Source organism: Ochotona princeps, chromosome 4 (genome assembly GCF_030435755.1).
Source record: "Ochotona princeps isolate mOchPri1 chromosome 4, mOchPri1.hap1, whole genome shotgun sequence".
In the NCBI taxonomy this organism is placed as follows: domain Eukaryota; kingdom Metazoa; phylum Chordata; class Mammalia; order Lagomorpha; family Ochotonidae; genus Ochotona; species Ochotona princeps.
The window spans coordinates 104375054-104394113 of record NC_080835.1 but is presented as its reverse complement, the minus strand read 5'-3'; the positions used below and the strand labels follow the sequence as shown (position 1 = coordinate 104394113).

Below are 19060 nucleotides of genomic sequence, written 5' to 3'. Positions count from 1 at the left end.
AATAGGAAGTGGTACCCCCCAGCACACAAACTGGTGCCTATATGGGACACTGGTTTGCAAGGCAAGCATTTGACCACTATGCCATCATGATATACATCTCATATGACCCATCCGTTCTGATCCTGGAAAATTACCTGAAAATGGCTTTTTTTTCTGAAAAAAAAAAAAAAAAAAAGCAAAAGACTTGAGTTGGTTTGATTAGAACTGTGGATTTTTATCTTTTCCTGCAATATGAACCCAACAAAAAAATTGGCTTTAATCTATAAATCTTAATCTATAAATCTATAAGTGCTTTTGCAGAGGTAAAGTATAGAATGTTTATAGCTGAACTGAAATAAGCTAGATAAATGGCCACAGCATTCTGCTGTTTCTAATTGTATACCTTCTTTGCCTGGGCGTGGCTTACACATGATCATCTGTACCTCCTCTTTACCTGCAGGAAAAGCATTTCCATGTTGAGATCTATGAACCGCTTCAGTAATGTCCATGACCTGATTCTGCTCTTACAGAAGGTAACTCCTGTTTCCTTTCTAAGTTAAACCCTGTTGTCTCTAGTGACGTGCTAGCAGAAATTAAACTGCAAATAAAAACAGAGAAGCCCCATTGTTCCCCGCTGGAATTTTTCAACATTTTCATGTGCTTAGGTCTCTTCAGTGATCCTTAATTTCTCCCTTTCAGATTCATTAGGTCACTAGCATTATTATTAGCTTTTTTCTTATTAATTGCACTCAGATTCAAGGAGGTTCACGAAAAAAAAAATTCTTCAGATTTCTCAGGGGTCTGCGAGTAGGAAGAGAAGGAGATTGTTCTATAGTGAGATGGTAACATGTCTTAGCATGTTATCTCCATTAGAAAGAAGTCTAAGAAGGAGAATCTGCACGCTGTTTTAGTGGCTAAAATCCTCACAGTGCAATTGCCCGGGTCCCATAATGGCATTGGTTTGTGTCCTGGTTGCTCCACTTCTCATTCAGCACCCCGCTTTTGGCCTGAGAAAGCAGTAGAGGATGCCCCAAATCCTTGGGTCCCTGGACCATCATAAGAGACCCGGAAGAAACTCCTGACTTCAGATCTGCTCAGTTCTGATCTTTGAGGCCACTAGGAAGGGAACCAGCAAAAGGAAGATCTTTTTCTCTGTATCTCCTTCTCTCTGTAAATCTGCTTTTCCAATAAAAAATTAAAAAGAAGTCTAAGAACAAAGCTTTTACTGTTCACATTTCAGTGTTAACTTTCAGATAGACTATCAGTTGTTCAAAGTCACACAACTGGTGTGTAGCAGATCTGGGCTCTGCTCCCGTGTGCTCTGCGTTTGACATGAATTTCTACTCTCCCATGTGAAGATCATCCCGTCTGTACACGTATAGCACTAAGCTTGTCACTATCAGTGATTACCCTGTAATTGGGCCATCTTCATCTATACTTTCTCTCCATCCTTTTAGTTCATGCTCACAGATTTTTTTTATTCTCCTCACTCAGCCCCCAAAGAGTTGTACAGAGTATATAGAAAGTCAAGGGAGGATGAGAGAGATTCCTTTATAACAGTTCTTTGCAATTCTCCCCACCAAACTTGAAATAATCTCAATTCTCTGCTTCTACCCCAGCTTCCTGTCAGTGTACTCTTCACACAGAAGAAGCATCTGTTAAAACAGAAGCCATTTCTCTTCCTAAGACACTTCCTCATCAAAAAATTCCTTTGATGAGGCTCCCACCAAGGAGTGTATGTGCTGGAATGGGGGCTGCGTTCTATCTAGGAAACAGTTGTAGTCGCCCGAGGCACTAGTGTGGGCTGGGATTGGATGCACCAGGCCGGTTCAGATCCCAACACCATCTGGTGTTATGGAGAACCAGGGTAGATGTGGGACTGACTAGGCTGGGTCTCACTCCTCTTCTGAGCCATGTGTGAGCTGTATGTGGGTATGGACGAGCCATGGCCGGGCTGAAACATCCAACAACAAGAACCAGAATGGGATGAAAGCCAGCCAGGAAAAGCCACTGTTCCTGCTAGGACAGGAGGTGAACTGAGTAGGGTTGGCTCAAGAACCCCCTGGCAAGCGCAAAATCTGGCATTGGGAGGGGTTCTGATGGAGGAGCCTGGGCAACTCCTCTGGCAGGACACAGTCCCTGCAGGTAAGCGCAAGAAGCATGATAGGAAACAGCCCAGAATAGGCCATGGAAAGTTTCCCACCGACATGCATTCTGCATGGGTCAGGAGCAGACCAGGCTGAATCAGTTCATGTCAACCAGTGGCAAATCCGATTGCCAGAACAGAGTGTGGGATGGGCCGGGTTTGGTTGCGACAAAACCAGTACACATTATGGAATGCCAGGGCGTGGTTGCCTGTACTGGATATGAATGCAGCACCCATCCAGCACACGTGAGATCCAGGAAGGAAGGGGCAGAGCTGGCGGGGGGATTAAGGGGCTGGTCCCCTCGCCGGTCAGCTACTCCCACTGGAGAGTGTTGGCTGGGATAGAGACAGACCCGACTAAGCAAGGCTATAACACCTGTGCGCTGCATGTGGACTAGATCAGGGAAAAGCCAGCATCAGCTGGCAGAAGCTGGCACTGGGGACTAATTCTGTCGAGTCAAATCACAGGACCACCTAAAGAGTGCATAAACCGGGACAGAGAGACCTGAGAGGGAAAAGTGGGTTCCCCCTTCTTGGGTCACTATTCCCTTGGGAGGGCATGAAAACTAGGACGGGGGCTGGGATGGCTAGATAGAGAGGCACTCAACAACATCTGTGAGGGCTGGATGGTTGAGTTGGTTAGATAGAACTAAGCTTTAATACCCATTGACAAGTACCAGAGCCAAATGGGATGGAAGACAGACTGGTCTTCTGCTACACATACTGGCAAACCAGGGTAGGGGGTGGGCTTGGTGGGGGTTATTGTGGGTCGCCCCGACTAGGCTGCGGCTCCCACTGGTTGATGTAAGGGCCGAACCAGACTGGACTGCAACACCCATTGGTTCCAGTGCAACTCGGGACTGAAAACAGAACCAACACAGCAACTGCAACCACCAGCTGATCGGGGTGATGGACTGTGCCGGGCCCTGTGCTTGCTAGAACATACAAGAAACTAATCTGGGAATACCTCAAAGTATCTTTGGAGATCTCCCCAATCGAACTGCTGGACTCAGAACTCTAACCAAGAAAAGACAGAAGACAGAACAGGACAATCATTCATCTCAGCTATATGTTGGCAGCAAATTATGGGACAAACGGAGACTTTATGATGGACCATATCGGTGGACGACCTCATCGAGCGAAACTGGCAGCGATTCATAACCGGAGAACTATTAACACCACTCGAGCACATATCTCAGAGCATGCCCCACATCCGGGACTTGGGGTGGGTGGGAAACCGGGTGGGGCTTCTCCCTCAATATCCCCCTTTACCTCAGATACATGATGGAAACAATATGGACATAATAGCATTACCCACTTTCCTATCCCCCTGAACCTTTTTTTTTTTTCTTTCTTTCTTTTTTTTTTTCTTTTCTTTTCTTCTTTTTCCTTTAACTGTAATTAACTATGTAAAGATTGTCAACAACAATACAATAAAAAGAAAAAAAAAGTGAAAAAAAATTCCTTTGGCATGTCTACAAGACTATCATCTTGAAAGAACTGAAAGCAGAAAATAAAAGGGTTCCATTGGGGTGGGCATCGCAGTGTAGCTGGTTAAGGCTGCTGCCTGAGATGCTGGCATCTCATATGAGCACTGGTTCATGTGCTGACCACTTCACTTCTGATTCTGCTCTGTGCTAAGGGCCTGGGAAAGCAACAAAGGATGACCCAAGTGTTTGGACCCTGTTTTCCATGTGGGAGTTCCAGGGGAAGCTTCCGGTTCCTGGCTTGACCAGGCTCAACTTTGATGTCATCTGGGGCATGAACCAATGGATGGAAGATGCTGTCTCTCTTCCCTTATTCTCTCTCTCTCTGTAACTGATTTTCAAATAATAGTAATAATAATAATAATAATAATAATAATAATAATAATCTTTTAAAGAAGGTTTCCTCACAGCAGCTGGCATTGGGACCACAAGGGAATCCCTTTTCAATTCTCTTCATTTGACCTATTCCTCACTTCCATGCCCCATGAGAACCTGCCCACTAACATGGTGAAGGCCCCCCTTTAGGAGAGACCTGAGCGCCTGGCCTTTATGCATGCTTCAGGCTGGGCTTATTGCCCATTTACTTTCAGCGTTTGGCAAAATAGTACCAGGAACTGTCCAGTTAAATCATCTGTGTGCCAAACACATTTTTTTCTCTCCTGATCACACCCTAGCACAGCATTGCCTCACCTTCCTAATCAGCATCAATCAACCTGTAGAACAGTGACTTAAAATAAGCGGTACCAGTGCAAGGTGGAAGTTTTAGCTTATAGTTAACAAGATTCTCTCTATATCCTCAGGGGAAATTCCTTTCCTTTTTAAGGATCAGGACTACCAAAATCCCATACATCCCCTAGTTTCAAGAACTTAGAGCAGATTTTCCAAAACAAGGTTACGAAGAGTGCAGGCATAGCTCAGCCCAATCCCTTGCCACTGATTTATCCTGTCCACTGGAGTACCATATAAATGTTCAACCTTGGGTAAACCCAATACACCAGAGGATGATGACCTATTCTCTTATAAATAACCCTACCTACCATAGGCAGTTTGATTTCTACACATTTGATGGCTTTCAAATGTTGTGGTGTAGGATATGTGCCACAGCCTTTATGGCCATGGAGTCACTCCTACCTTTAACTACCAGAAAGCAAATGGCTTAGCGTGAGTCACTGTGTGTATGATACTGTGTGAATAATTCAGACCTTCCCAAAGTGCTGGACAAGTTTGTTTTGTGAGTGCATGCAGGTGAAGCAAATCTGTACCTGAAATGGATGCATATTCTGTTAGATTCGCTGCTCGCCAAAATGTTAGATTCTCTGACCACCAGGGAAAGAATAACTCAGCCAAATTCATGGAAAGAATTTAGATGGCCTTTATTTCAGGGAACCACGGTCACGGGCTTCCCTTCCCCATGCAGCAGAAAGACAGATGGGAAAAGGTGGGCTGCAGAGGAAGAAGAACGTGGAAGAGACGGGGAAGAGGCTTTTTAAACTCTCCTTGACACGGAAGCCGAAATGAGGGGGCAGGGAAGGGTTGCCTCGGCCCTTATCGGTGGGGGGATATGGGTTTGTGCCCCTCATTGGTGTAACGGTGGTCTCACTGCCTGAGGGGCCTGCCAGAATTCTGCCATCCTTTCCAGGTTTTTTTTGGAGGCAAACTCTGCCCTTTCTGGTTACGGTGGTAGCTATCATATTCTACTAGCATGAGCTATTGATTCACCTAGCAGGAGTTTCAGGTTGGCCCTAATTGGCCAATTGGTTACACTCAGTTTTGGTTGCACTTGGCTATTTTGGTTGCAAAATGGGTAGTTGCAATTATCCTAGCTTGATAACTCTGGTTTATGGGAAATTAAGCTCAGGGACTGTAGTGTAGGACTCAGGTATCTTATAGAGAGAACACTTGAGAGAGCATCTTTGTGCAGCCAAAAAACACACACTGGAGTTGAAATTGCAGATTGCAGAGCCTAATTAAATGAACACATACATAAACACACAAATGCGTACCTCACATTTCTGTACAGAGGCACATGTGCAATGCATACACTCAATGCATGCATACTTCACACATACATACATGAACATATTCCACTGTAAGAAGAAAGGAATGGGACTGGAAGAGGGTAGGGTGTTCACCCCTGTTAGGTCCTTTGACTTCATTCCTATGGGCTCATGTATTTCTGAGCTGCACACAACCCTGTCTATGTGATCCCTAATAAGTTGACCCTTCAGTATAGACAGAGTATGCTATAGAGCCCTAGAAGAATTAGAGTACTGAGAACCGCAGCCATATGGCAGCCTCACTCTGATTTGCCCACTAATAAGTGTTGATGAGACATCTTTCCCTGTGCACAGGTAAGGCTGCTCTGTTAGCAGCAGGCTACTGATGACACTGCTGTTGCATTGTTTGCAGACAGACTGCCTCAACATGCTTGATACCCCTCAGTCATGGGCCTCACCTCAAGCCTATCCTCCTTTCTTTAGAACACTTACTGTGGGGTTCCAGATCTCCCTGCTGGGCACCAGGGTGTCCTGCTGCAGCCTGAGCAAGCAGCATGGAGACTTCCTCCTCTGCCAGGAATGCTTGCATGTGGCTGCCTTGACAGGCACCTGGTAGGCTCTTATGGAAGCAGAGGCATGGATCGCATAGCTGTCTTCTTTCTCACTTCTCTCCTTCTTACTCCTGCCTTCCAGCTCTCTTGCCTGCTTCTTTTCAGACACAGCAGAGTCAGAGCCAATCTTGTCTCCAAAGGTTTTCAGGTCTCTTCAGGGTGACTGGTGCTCTTTCTACCATCATGATGGTTCTTCAATCCAGGGAGATCCAGGATGGGTGCGCCTCTTCCTTTCCAGTTGGAGATGGCACTCCAAATAAGACTTTTCCTGAAGATGCTCTGGGCTCCCATCTGCTCCTCTAACTTTCAGTGAGGTCATCAGACTTCAGTATGGGTACTGACCAGGGGAATCCCTTAAAGAGAGGCTCAGCAATGGAAACAGTGTCACAATGTGCGTTTGGGCTCTACTGATCCACTCAAACAATTCTTGGTGGAAAGAGAGCCTGAAAAGCAAGTCGCAGTCTACAAAGCAGCAACAGTGGATTTTTAAAGAGGAGAAGCCAAGGCACCTTGTGATGCATTGGTCCATATACCAACACACACATCACACCCAAGAATTAGAGAAGAATAATAGTTCTTGCTGTTTCTCCTGCCCACACTTTTGCGTGCTATGTCTAAGTTTCCATGTTTTACATCAAAGCTTTCCCATCAGAGAAATGGAAGAGACTCCCTGTGTTGGGAGCCTGCACGCTGGTATGTGGCCAGCCAGCCTAGAGGTAGTGCTGACTTCTCTCCAGGGCCCTGGGAACAGTGGTCGTGTCTTTTCAGCTCCAGCTGAGCTCTCATTGGATTCTAGGACTGGGGAATGACAGAGCCACTGAGGCAGGGACTACACTGCACAAACTGGTACAGCTTGCCATGCCGTGAATTCTCCCTGAAAGCACAAAAGCAGCCTCTAGGGCCTGGGTTGGACTGGATTGTCACCCAAAGCCCTAGTGAGGAAGCAGTATTGGGGGCTTGCCTGGAGACACGGAGTAAAAGCCAGAGAAACACAATAATACGAACCAAGTTCTCAAGTTTCCCAGAGTGGGCCTAAGGGAGTGAAGCCCAGGGACCCCAATGTGGTCCTTCCTGTGAGGGGTCTCTGAGAAGTCTGACAGCCAGCCCCACCTCACTTGCACTCACGTGAGCTGACAGTACCCAGGCTAGCAGGATGTCCAACAAGGAGTTGCTTGGGTGAGGGCTCTGCTGCATATCACCCCTGAACAAAATAAGGCTGCTTTTGCTTCAAAATCTGGCTTCTGCACTTGGTGACACAGTTGATGCGACCTCAGGGTAAAGCCACCAGGTCCTGTGGTTCAGCTCATTGTCATCTCCACTATCAGACACCTTTTCCTTCTGTGTGAATACCTCTCATCACACAATGGTCACTCAATGAACGTCTTCCCTCTTCTCACTCCCTCAGTGCCACCTGACTTACCATCATTGCCTCCCAACTCCCCCACAGCTTGTACATGAGCCTAGGAGAGTAGGTCTCAGGCTGACAATGAATCTCTCATGGAGGAATTCCAGGTTCAAAAGCTCTTTCCCCACACTCCCAGTATTCCTGGGCCCACCACAGGTCCTACAGTCATGCCCTGTATACCATGAGCACAGCAGCAGGAGAAGGAGCTGTCAGGGCTATCAGTGCAGTCTCCTCTCTGCAAAAGAGTTGCTCACGGAGGAGGGAAGAGCTTGGGCTGGGCTCATTTTGCAATGCCTGCAATGTGAGGGTGAGCCCTGAAAGGTTGGAACATCCCTGTATGAGTGACATTGAGGTCACAGGATCTTCTACACTATCACCCTGAGGCTTTGCATTTACGGAAGATGGCTCATCCAGCATGCTTGAGATTGCTGAACAACAACGACAACGAAAAGATTGCTGAACAAAGCAGGACTAGAAGACCTTTACACAGAATGAGATGAGCTTTGTGCATAGTTCTTAACTGGAAAAATTATTCTTAGGCACCCAACAACATAAAATTGATGACTTAGTGACAGTTCATTGCTTGCAAGGAGTGAAAGATGCCCTTCCAATGAAAATTTATTTCATGCTATTTTCCTTCATGCATTCTTAACTGACTGAATAATGTAACAATGATCACTCTGATATTTCTAAATGTGCATTTAAGAATTTATAAAGTTATCTGTCTTCTACAGAGCTCCAGGACCAGGCTTGAAAGGTGAAGTTCAAGTAGAAGGAGGCAGAGGCTTTCACCTTTCTGAGGTGCAAAGCAAGCCGGTGCAGAGCAACTATTAGGGTTTGGAGCCTGGAGGAGCAGGAGTAGAAACAAGAATTAAGTAGACTTCAGCTGGGTGACTGGGGTAAGGATCAACAAAACAAACAAATAAATGTTTGGCCCTCCCATGAGATCAGAAAAAGAGGCCAGCAGGGACTTGGCTTCAATGCCTAGGGGTCCTCAATGGGGCTAGAGTGGAGGATACGGCCCAGAAAAATGAAGGAAACACCCATCATGTTTTGGAGATGGCTAGTGAGGACTGCCCAGAGTAAAGCCTGAAGCAGAGCTGAAGGCAGTCCCTGCCATCTCCCTACATGTGCTCTGTGCGCATGTGCATACCTATCTGTTTCCACACATACTTGTGACATGCCCTTGAGAATACAAATTTGCACACGCCTGTAAGTGTCAGTGCTGGGCACACATACAGTACTGGGGTACTCTCCCCTAGGGCTCTTTCAGAAGAGTATCCTGTAAGCAACAAGAAGCCGTGAAGGGAAGACACGAAAAGCCATGGAAACAGGAGCTCGGTTCTCCTGGAGAAAGGCACCAAGCACCACCAGCTAGGCCATGGATTGCCCATAGTATGATGTTGATTCCCATCAGTTTTCTCCAGAAAACCACTGAGACCTTTCCTTGTAGCTTTCTCCTTGCTAAACATACACTCAGTCCTGTGGACTCAGCAGAGCCAGCTCATTTCCAGTCGCTGGAATCAGAGCCTTTCTGGGATGTGGTCTAACAGTCATAAAGAGAACAATCTCAGAATGACATAGTTAGATCCTGGATGTAAAGCAGAGGGCACCAGTCTGCAGCAGGAAAAGGGTCCTTGCATGACTTACGCTTGCCTATGTAATCTCCCAGCACATGGAGGGAGACCTGGGACATGGACTGCTGATTTCACTAGACTCAGACTTTCTGATGCATGCCAAGTGCTAAGAAAAGGACCACGGAAGCTGCCTGCACATTAATGCAGGCCAATCCTCTGCCTGCAGTGCTGGCATCCTATTTGGGTGCCAGTTCATGTCCCAGCTGCTCCATTTTTGATCCAACTCCCTGCTTACTGCCTGAGAAAGCAAGTGGAAAACCTCTCTCTGTGTCTGCTTCTCTCTGTGTCTCCTGCTCTCTGTGTAAAATTCACCTTTTAAAGATAAAACATGTATGCATTTTACTTGTCATTTTGAATCTTGTTTGGATGTTCATGGGGTTGGTGAAGATTCTTGGGCACTAAAGCTTTGGGAGTTTAGATCAGCCAACTGAAGACTAACTTTTTTTACACTGGGGGGTCAGGTCATGAGGGCTTGTGGCATGTTAGTCCACTCACACTCCATTAAGCTGTCTACAACATACAGCCTCTAATTGTTTCATTTCTTTTGATTTTAATGCTCTAACAAGATTAGTATTGTGACACAGAGGGTTAAGTCACTTTTTGCAGTGTTGACAGCCCATGTAAGAGTCAGTTTCAGAACAGGTATCTCCTTCCTGATCCAGTGCCCTGATAGTGCGACTGTGAAAGTAGCAGAGGAGACTAAAAGTGCTTGGGCACCTGCCAGCCATTGGAGAGATCCAGAACTAGTTGTAGACTCCTGGCTGCAACATGGCCCTGACTCAGCCAGCTTGCTGCGAATGAATCAGCACATTGACTATTTCTGTTGACTTTTGTCTCACTCTGCCTTAATAAACAAATAAATCCTCAACATAAAAATAGATAAATCATCTGGCTATATTTTTCTTTTTTAACGTATGACAATCAATTTGCATTTTCTCACAGGTTCAATCTGAAAATTTTGATGTTCTATGGTCATGGAACTAAAGAGAAATACACAGAAAAGCTATGTTAAGGAAAGCTATGTTAATATATATCTGTAACTATAGACAATTTTTCTTGCAGTATAGTTAAAGTATAAGGAAACGTAGGGTGACGATATGTCCCTTGGGCAGCATCATGAAACATACTTTTTGCAATTGCCCTTCTGTTTAATAGAAAAAGCAATAATTTTCTTTCAATGGTCATCCATTTATGAGTCTCAATCTGAAGCAGCCTTGGGGAGCACAGGTGCATCCAATTGTTTTACTAGTAAAACCACAAATTTGTTCTCCAACTCAGGTTCCCTGGAAATGTCAATCTATATTTGACTTATGGATTTTGTTTTTTAATGTGAAAAGCGGGGAGGGGAGAACAGAAAATGAACCCTCCTTAGCTGGTTCATTCCCCAGATGCCTATGGAGATGGAAACAACATCCAGGTTTCCCACTTGGGGAGCAAGAACCAGTTAGCTGAATCATCACCTTTGCTTCCCCAAGTTAGTATTGCAGTTAGGAGCACAAGCTGGGAATCGAAACCCGCTGATATGGGGCATGTTTACCGGGTTGGAGTCAAATCAATTTTTGATTTAAATAGTCTATATATTTGCAATTTGAGCCCATTTATAAAAAGAACATACGTTTATGAAAAGCAGAGTGCCTGCTGGGCTCTCTCTCCAGCCCTTCAGCCCCAGACCCCTTTTCCGGCTCCTTCATCCACCTGCTCCAGAAGTAAAGACTTAATTTCACCTTGACATTCTTCTTCATCACAAGTCATCCACCATTGGATTTCTTTCTTCCTGTTCTAATTTAAGCCTCCCATCCAGAAATCTTAGAAATCATCTTCTTTTTTTTAAAGATACATTTGTTTATTTATTTTTCACATTTTATTATTATTGCTATCATTTTATGATACAGCTCCATATTCCCTTATCCCCTCCACAATTCCCTCCCCCCTCCACCTAGTTCCTCTATATCATTACTAACATATAGTTCTTCACACTCAGTCATATGTCCATCATTGAGGGCATAGACAATGGCAGAGAGTCCAGCATCCTATTGTCAAGATATAGTAAACAGTTTAATTGTAAGTTCACCTTTGTCTGGAAACAGAAATGCATACCACACTGCATCCTCACATCTGGATGTTAGTCTCCATTTCACAGCTACTGTACATCCCCTTAAATGAAAAGTCATGATTCAAAATCAACAATAGAAAGAAAAATAGAAATTTATAATGTCATGAAGTTAAATGACATGTTACTAGATATGACAGTCTCCATTACACAGCTACTATACATCCCCTTAAATGAAGAGCCACAAAACAAAATCAATATCAGGGAGAAAAAAGAAATTAACAACACCAAGAAGTTAAATAATATGCTACTAAATGACTAATGTGTAGCTGAAGAAATGAAAGTCAAGAACCTTCTTGAAGAAATTGATGCTACTGTATGATCTATGAGTCATTGAATGATTTAATCAGAAGAAAGTGTTTTGAAGAGATGAAACCAACAGAAAACAACAAAACCCATGTGATATAGTTTCTGCTGATCTTTGTTGAAGTGTCTCCTCCAGAAACTAAACAGATGGGTTTTGTTTTTTAATCCAGTCTACTAATCTATGGATGTTTGATTGAGCTTAAGCCATTTACATTCAGAGTTTAATATACATGGATGTTACTTTGGTCCTGTCATTTTAACAATAGGTTGTTCATTGGTTTAGTCTTCTATTGTCACTTTAGTGGGATGTTCTTCCCATTTGCCCTTGGTTTTGTTGCGGGCTATTCCTCTTCTCTGTCAAGACAACATCTTCAAGCATCATATGTAGAACCGGTTTGAAAGAGGCAAATTCTTTTAGCTTTTCTTGACTGTGGAAGAATTTTATTTCATTTTCAAAGACAAAAGAAAGCTTTGCTGGATATGTTATCCTGGGCCGACAATTTTTTTCTTTTCGAATCTGAAATATGTCACTCCATTCTCTTCTTGCCTGTAGAGTTTCCTGTGAGAGATCTCCTGTGAGCTTACCTGGCATTCCTTTATATGTCAATTGATTTTTTTCACGTGCACATTGAAAGATCTTTTCCTTATGTTCAATTGAAGAGAGCTTGATTATCGTATGTCTTGGTGAAGATTGCTTTTGATCAAGCCTGTTGGGAGTTTTGTGCCCCTCCTGGATCTTGTTTCCCAATTCTTTCTCTAGATTAGGGAAATTTTCCTGTATTATTTCATGAAATACATTTGCTAACTCAGCTTCTCTTTCCGCACCTTCTGGCACTCCCATAACTCTTATGTTTGGCTTCTTAATAGTGTCTTTTAATTCTTGAATACTTTTTTTGGCCTGATCCAGCTCTGCTTCTAGTTTTTTGTTTGCTTCCCCTGGTGACAGGAAATATCTTCCAATTCTGAGATTTTTAGTTCTGCCTGCTTCATTCTATTTTGGAGACTCGCCACTGGACTTTTAATTTGCTCTACTGTATTCTTAATGTCTGAAAAAAAGAAAAATTAAGAAAATTAAGAACCTCCTTGAAAAAAATGATGCTACTGTGTGATCTATGATTCAGCGAAGAACTTAATGAGAAAAAGAGACTGTTTTGAAGAAATGAAACTAAAACAAAAACATCAAAATCCATGAAATACAATTTGTGCTGATCATTGTTGGTGAGATGTGCCTCCTGTAGGCAACAAATAGATTTTTTTTAACAAAAAATTCAGTCTGTTAAATTAGGACAGTTAGGTGATGAGATTAAGCCATTTACATGCAGGGCTAATATAAATAGAAGGTAATTTAATCCTATCATGTTAGCAACCAGTTGTTCATTGATTTAGTCTTCTGTTGTCATTTTACTGGGATGTTGTACATATTTGCCTTTGGTTTTGTTAGGCACTAATCTTTTTTTTTTTTTTTTTTTTTTTTCAAGAAGACATCTTTAAATATCCTTTGCAGGGCAGGTTTGGAAGAGATATATCCTTTTAAATTTTCTTTACTGTGGGTGAATTTATTTATTTTTTATTTATTTTTAAAATTGATTTCATTTTTATAGACAAAGGAAAGCTTTGCTGGGTACATTATTCTGGGCCAATATATATATATATATTTTTTTTACTTTTAGAATCTGGAGTGTGTTTCTCTATTCCCTTCTGACTTGTACAGTTTCCTGTGAGAGGTCTCCTGTAAATTTAATCGCCATTGCTCTATATGTCAATTGATTTTTTTTTTCACATGCACATGTAAGGATCTTTTCCTTATGTCCAATTGAAGAGACCTTGATTATCAAGTGTCATGGTGAAGATCGCATTTGGTCAACAATGCTGGGAATTCTGTACCTCTCCTGGAAGTTGTTTACAACATACATTTTAAAAAAATTTAAATTTTCTAATATTATGTTTTTAATTGATCTGTGGTCTAGTGTGTAAGGAAATAAAAAACAAGACACGTTGTCGTGGCTAGCTGAGCCGGCATAGTAGGCACGGCGAATGTCTGAGCGAAAAGCACCTACACGCGGAGACCATGATGGTGGTAGAAGTGCTGGGAGCCGCCTCTCCGAGCCGTCTCTCCACAAGCCTCTTTATTACCATATTATCTCCTCTTTCCCCCAAGCCCATCAACAGGACAATAGGACGCCAATGAGTCTGCAAAGGCCAGGTGCTACTGCCGTAGGCCCGATTTCTGAGTGCTCAGCTAAAGCAATGTAAATCAACTCCTCAGCCCACAACAACACGTAGACAAGAGGCAAATTCACAGCCAGGACAGGCTTATCCATAAATGGAAGAAAAAGCCTGAGAGGGGCTAACAACTAGGGCACATGGCAGAAAGCAAGAACTGAGTTACCTGCTGGCTCACATAGCATAATCCAGCTAAGTAAGCATGATAATGGGGAAGACCTTGCTGAGTTGACTTATGTAGGCTTTTCTTTTTCTTTTCTTTTTTTCCCTTTTGTTTTCTTCTTTTCTCTTCTCTTCCTTTCTTTTTGTTTCTTTCCTCTCCTTTTCTTTTTTTCTTCCCTTTCCTTTCCCTTCTTTTTTCTTCTTCTTTTCTTTTCTTTTCCTTTCCTTTCCTTTTCCTCTGGGGAACAAAGGGCAAAGGGGAGAGTGGACTAGGTGAAGAGAGAAGCTGGGAAGGATAGGTTTAGAATATTTGGAGCAGATAATAAGTAGTTCAGAGTTAGTTAGGGTCGCCTAGTGCCTACAGTCCTTACCTTGTATGTGCTAGGATCCCATATGGGCACTGGGTCATATCTCAGTTGTTCTATTTCCCATCCAGTTCCCTGTTGGTGTTCTGGGAAAGCCTTGGGACCCTGCACTCACGTGGGAGACCCGGAGGAACCTCCTGACTCCTGACTTTGGGTAGGCTCAGTTGTGGCTGCTGCAGCCACTGGGGTGAACCAGAGCAGAGAAAATCTCTTTGTCTCTTCTTCTCTCTATGTATCTGCCTTTCCAATAAAAATAAATAAAATAATATTTAAATCATAGGAAAAAAGACAACAGAATGCTTCAATGGAAAGGGGGACTAAAGTCTGATACTTCGGTTGTGTGGACAGATATTTATAGAAGAGAGAAAGGGGAGAGCATTTCCATGGGTGCAGTGGTCTCTAACCTCAGTTGCATAAATGCTGAATGGGAGATCTGTTGGAGGTAACAAAGGAGGGATGTGCCTAAGGAAAGCAGGGAATGTAGTTAGCCTGGTTGAGAAAGATCTGGGACAATTGTTCCCAGGGAGCAGAGTCTGGGTTCACCTTGGCAGGGAAAAGACATAGACCTGAAAATTTTGTCCTTACCCCATCATGGTACAAATCAGCTCTAACCGAATCATCAGTTCTGTAGAATGAGAGAAGCAAGCAGGGTAGGTTTCGCAGGTCACAAAATTCTCTGAAAAGATTGTGTTTTGAGAACTATGGCTCAATTTACAAGCTGACTATTGGCTATTTGGTATCTTGTGATGCCTCGCAAAAATGAAAATGTATTGATTTTATGCTTCTAAGCTTTCTCATGATGTCTATTATCGCAATAATTCTTGAATTTTTCATTTATCAACACAGAAGTAAACATTATAGCACAACTTTCTAAAAGAGGAATGAAGACTTTGTAACACAAAGGCCACCTGTGTTTGCAAATAAAGTTTTATTAGAGCATATTAGATAATTTATTGGTGAATTATTTTTAGCTGTTTTGTTCTTTAAAGCCAAAACTGAGTAGTTTCCAGAGGTTGTACGGCTCACAAAATCTGTGTTTTGTTCTTCACCAAAAAAATTCACTGATACCTGTAATGAAAGGAAATGACAGCCAGGAAGGAGACACTATGGTGAGTGAGTGATACATGCCTTTCTATGGGAGTCTAAATATTCATGAAAGCAAAGATAGGAAAGTGTCCAATAAGCACACTCGTAATGAATGCTTTGTCAACTGTGTGGAGGTTTAATGATTTAAACAAATGTTTTAGCAGTTTCTTCTTAAGGAATATACATCAGGTCTAACTTCTGACATGCCTTTGCTTACATCTGAACCAACTTGAAATGAATTGAACTTCTCTAGGTATATGCTTCCAACCATTCCCCATTCAACACACAAAAAATGACAATGCAAGACAGTGTTTAAGAAAGTAAAACATGAATTTAAAGATAAGTCAAGTCAAATGGTAGAGAATCAATCAGGTTAATGAGAAAACATTGATCAAATACTATATCCATGAAATAGAAGGTCTAGAACTTAATCCTAACAGTTCACACACAGGAGCAACTTTATACCCAAGGGAACAATCCTTAGGACATTTCTCTCATAGCTAGGGTGGGGGAAGGTGGGGAAGGTGTTGCTGGAAGGCAGCAAACAGAGACTGGAATGTTCTTCAGCCAGAATTACCAGTCCAAAATGCCAATAATGCTGATGTTAAAAACCTTACCATAATCAGATGCGCAGATCAAATACTATGTGCTTCTAAATAAGAGTCGCAATTTTCTAACATGAGAATCGAGGACTACCCACCATGTGTTATGATCTGTATAATTCAATGTGTTGACCTTGAATAAGATTGGGTTCCAAATTCTAGAACCACTAAACAATTTTGGAAAAAGTTCCAGAATTGCCAAAGGATAATGAATGGAAAACTCAGTTTGTAAAATCAAAGATATAGCTGAAGGTACTTCTCACCTTGATAAAACGATCTGTGCTAGGCAGTCTGCCTCTAGATGGGCACTGTCTTGCAAAGGTTTTTGCTGGTATGACACAGGGTTCTCATCAACTGCATCTGCGTGACAGGGCTGCTACTAGCTGGTGTTCAGAGGTATTGAAGTCAAGAAAAAGACAACTCAGGAAAAAGGCCCTGGAAGAAAAGGCTCTTTTTCCCTTAATGCAAATAACAAAGATTCAAATATCCCTTGCTTAAGCAGGTCATAGAAACCAGAAACCTTTCCCCCAAATGCCATAAAGCCTATGATATTCTCTCCACCCAAGTAAAAGCTAGATACACACGATCAGGGTCCTCACTCTGGAGGGGTTCAGCCATAAGCTAGCCGGAAGAGATGCTACAGTGGAAGTGCCAGAAAGAGTCTCAGACAGGCCTTTCTAGCTTTCTTCTCTCAGCTCACATCCTATCTGTCCAACCACATTTCCATAGGCCAACATTGCTACATTGAAAGTGAACAAGAAATGAGGTTGTTTCTCCTGTATCCTTGGGTCTGTAATCTGAAGATTCCTGTGTCACTCAACACTTGAATTGAATGTTTGTTATGCTTTGATCTTGCAAGCCTGTATTCTAGCAGAGAAGAGTTTCAAGTCTGTTTATTTATGTCACTCCAAGCTTGATCAGCTGATCTCTGCGTCAGGGCACCTGCTGACAGTTGCTTGGCTGCCAGAAGTAGATCCACAGTTAAACAGATACATGATTGGTCCTGAAGTCCTCTTGCTTGCAACCATAGCCAAGCCATGATCTTCCCTAAGCTTGTAGAGGATTTTGTTTTGTTTTTTTCATGCTTCTGAGGAAAACTATTCCTTTGCTTTCCAGCCTAGAATCAAAAGCTAGAAATCCTTGGTGTGTTCTGCAAGGCCCTCTGAAGCGTGGCTCTGACTTCTCTCCCCCCACGACTGTAGCTCTTTCCTTCACTCACAGTGCTCTGGATCCCAAGGAGCCGACTGAGCCCTCTGCACACTCAGCGCCAGTAGACGTGCAGATCCCGCTGGCAGGGCTCAGCTCCCATGGCAGAGAGCCTTTCAGAATCACCTGGGATCCTGGTGACTCAGGAGACTTCACTTCACATATTGTCTGTCCCATCACTGCTTTGCTTTTTGTACCATCCATTGCCACCTCAATGTATCACATTTAACCATTTACCATTGATGTTCTGCTCTTCCCACCACTTCCAGGTTACTAGCTCTAGAGGAGCATCAACTTCCCCCAGCTTGCTCCCATCTGCTCCTCCAGCACTTAGCAGCCAACACAAAGGAAGTTCTCACTGGTGTATTACAAGCACGTGTGCAACTAATGAATGATTAACATTGGAAGCGATGGGTACGATAATTATACCAATCTATTCTGTTTCACTTTTATATGTAAGTAAATGCAGTTATGGTTTATTGGCTAGCAAAACAATAGATTTGTTTTAAATGAGCTTGGACTCACAGAGTAAATGGTGAAGGCGAGCCATCAAGGCCAGGGGAAAAGAAGAGCCTGTCAACTTAAAGTGAAGCTCGGGAAGGAGACAGGTGTGAGATGGGCCGAACTAGCAGCATTCCGTTCTCTCTGCTTTTTTCACAGAGTGGTCAGCATTGTAGAGAGGTTACCATGTTGCTGTAAGAAGGGCGAGGAGGAGTGAAGTCCAAGAAGAAGTGGGAGATGGTTGCCACACTAGGAATGAAGAGGGTATAGGGCCCAGCGTGATAGCGTAGTGGTTAAAGTCCTCGCCTTGCACGGGCCAGGATCCCATATGGGCACCGGTTCTAATCCCAGTGGCCCCGCTTCTCATCTATCTTACCTGCTTGTGGCCTGGGAGAGCAGTCAAGGATGGCCCAAAGCCTTGGGACCCTGCACCCAAGTGGGAGACCTGGAAGAAGCTTCTGGCTCTTGGCTTTGAATTGGCTCAGCTCCAGCCATTGCGGCCGCTTGGGGAGTAAACCATTGGATGAAAGATTTCCCTCTCTGTCTCTCCTCCTCTCTGTATATCTGCCTTTCCAATAAAAATAAATAAATCTTAAAAAAAAGAGAAGGATACAAGGTTCAAACACACTGAGGAAATTGGAGTAGAGAATGCAATTGGGCTTCAAAAATAGCAGGGAAGTGCTCGCTTTGGCAGCACATATACTAAAATTGGAACGATACAGAGAAAATTAGCATGGCCCCTGCGCAAGGATGACAGGCAAATTCGTGAAGCGTTCCATATTTTTATGGTGTGTCATATCCACATACTCTTTTTTTTTATTCATTGATTACATTGTATTATGTGATACAGTTTCGTTGGAACTGGGAATCACCCCCCTCCCCCCTCCACATATTCTTGATATGGGTGCCTCTAGGTTCAAGAAACATTCTTCCTGCAGAGAAGAAACAAAATGCTCGAGAATATTTCTTATGTTCATAAAACTGAGACATTCCAACTTGATATAACTCACTCAGCATAAAGCTGGATCCAGGGGCATTCAAAGTCTGAGCATATAACACTGTAAAAGAAAAAGGTAACACAGAGTATGTTAGCATGATCCTGACTTTACTAGAAAGATTCTCAGACATGTATAAGCATTTGGTGCACTTCTGCATATCTATTGTCAAAAAAATTAGGATGATCCCAAGCATGCTGTTCCATCAATATAAATATGAGACATGAGAGAAACATACCAAA

General features: G+C 43.1%; 1 non-coding gene across 1 annotated transcript; it reads left to right on the top strand.

The window, feature by feature from the left end:
• Nucleotides 1-18501: 18501 nt before the first annotated feature.
• Nucleotides 18502-18608, top strand: LOC131480256 (U6 spliceosomal RNA). The gene has a single exon (XR_009245376.1). It is a non-coding gene; the product is annotated as a U6 spliceosomal RNA (small nuclear RNA).
• The last annotated feature ends 452 nt before the right edge of the window (nt 18609-19060 follow it).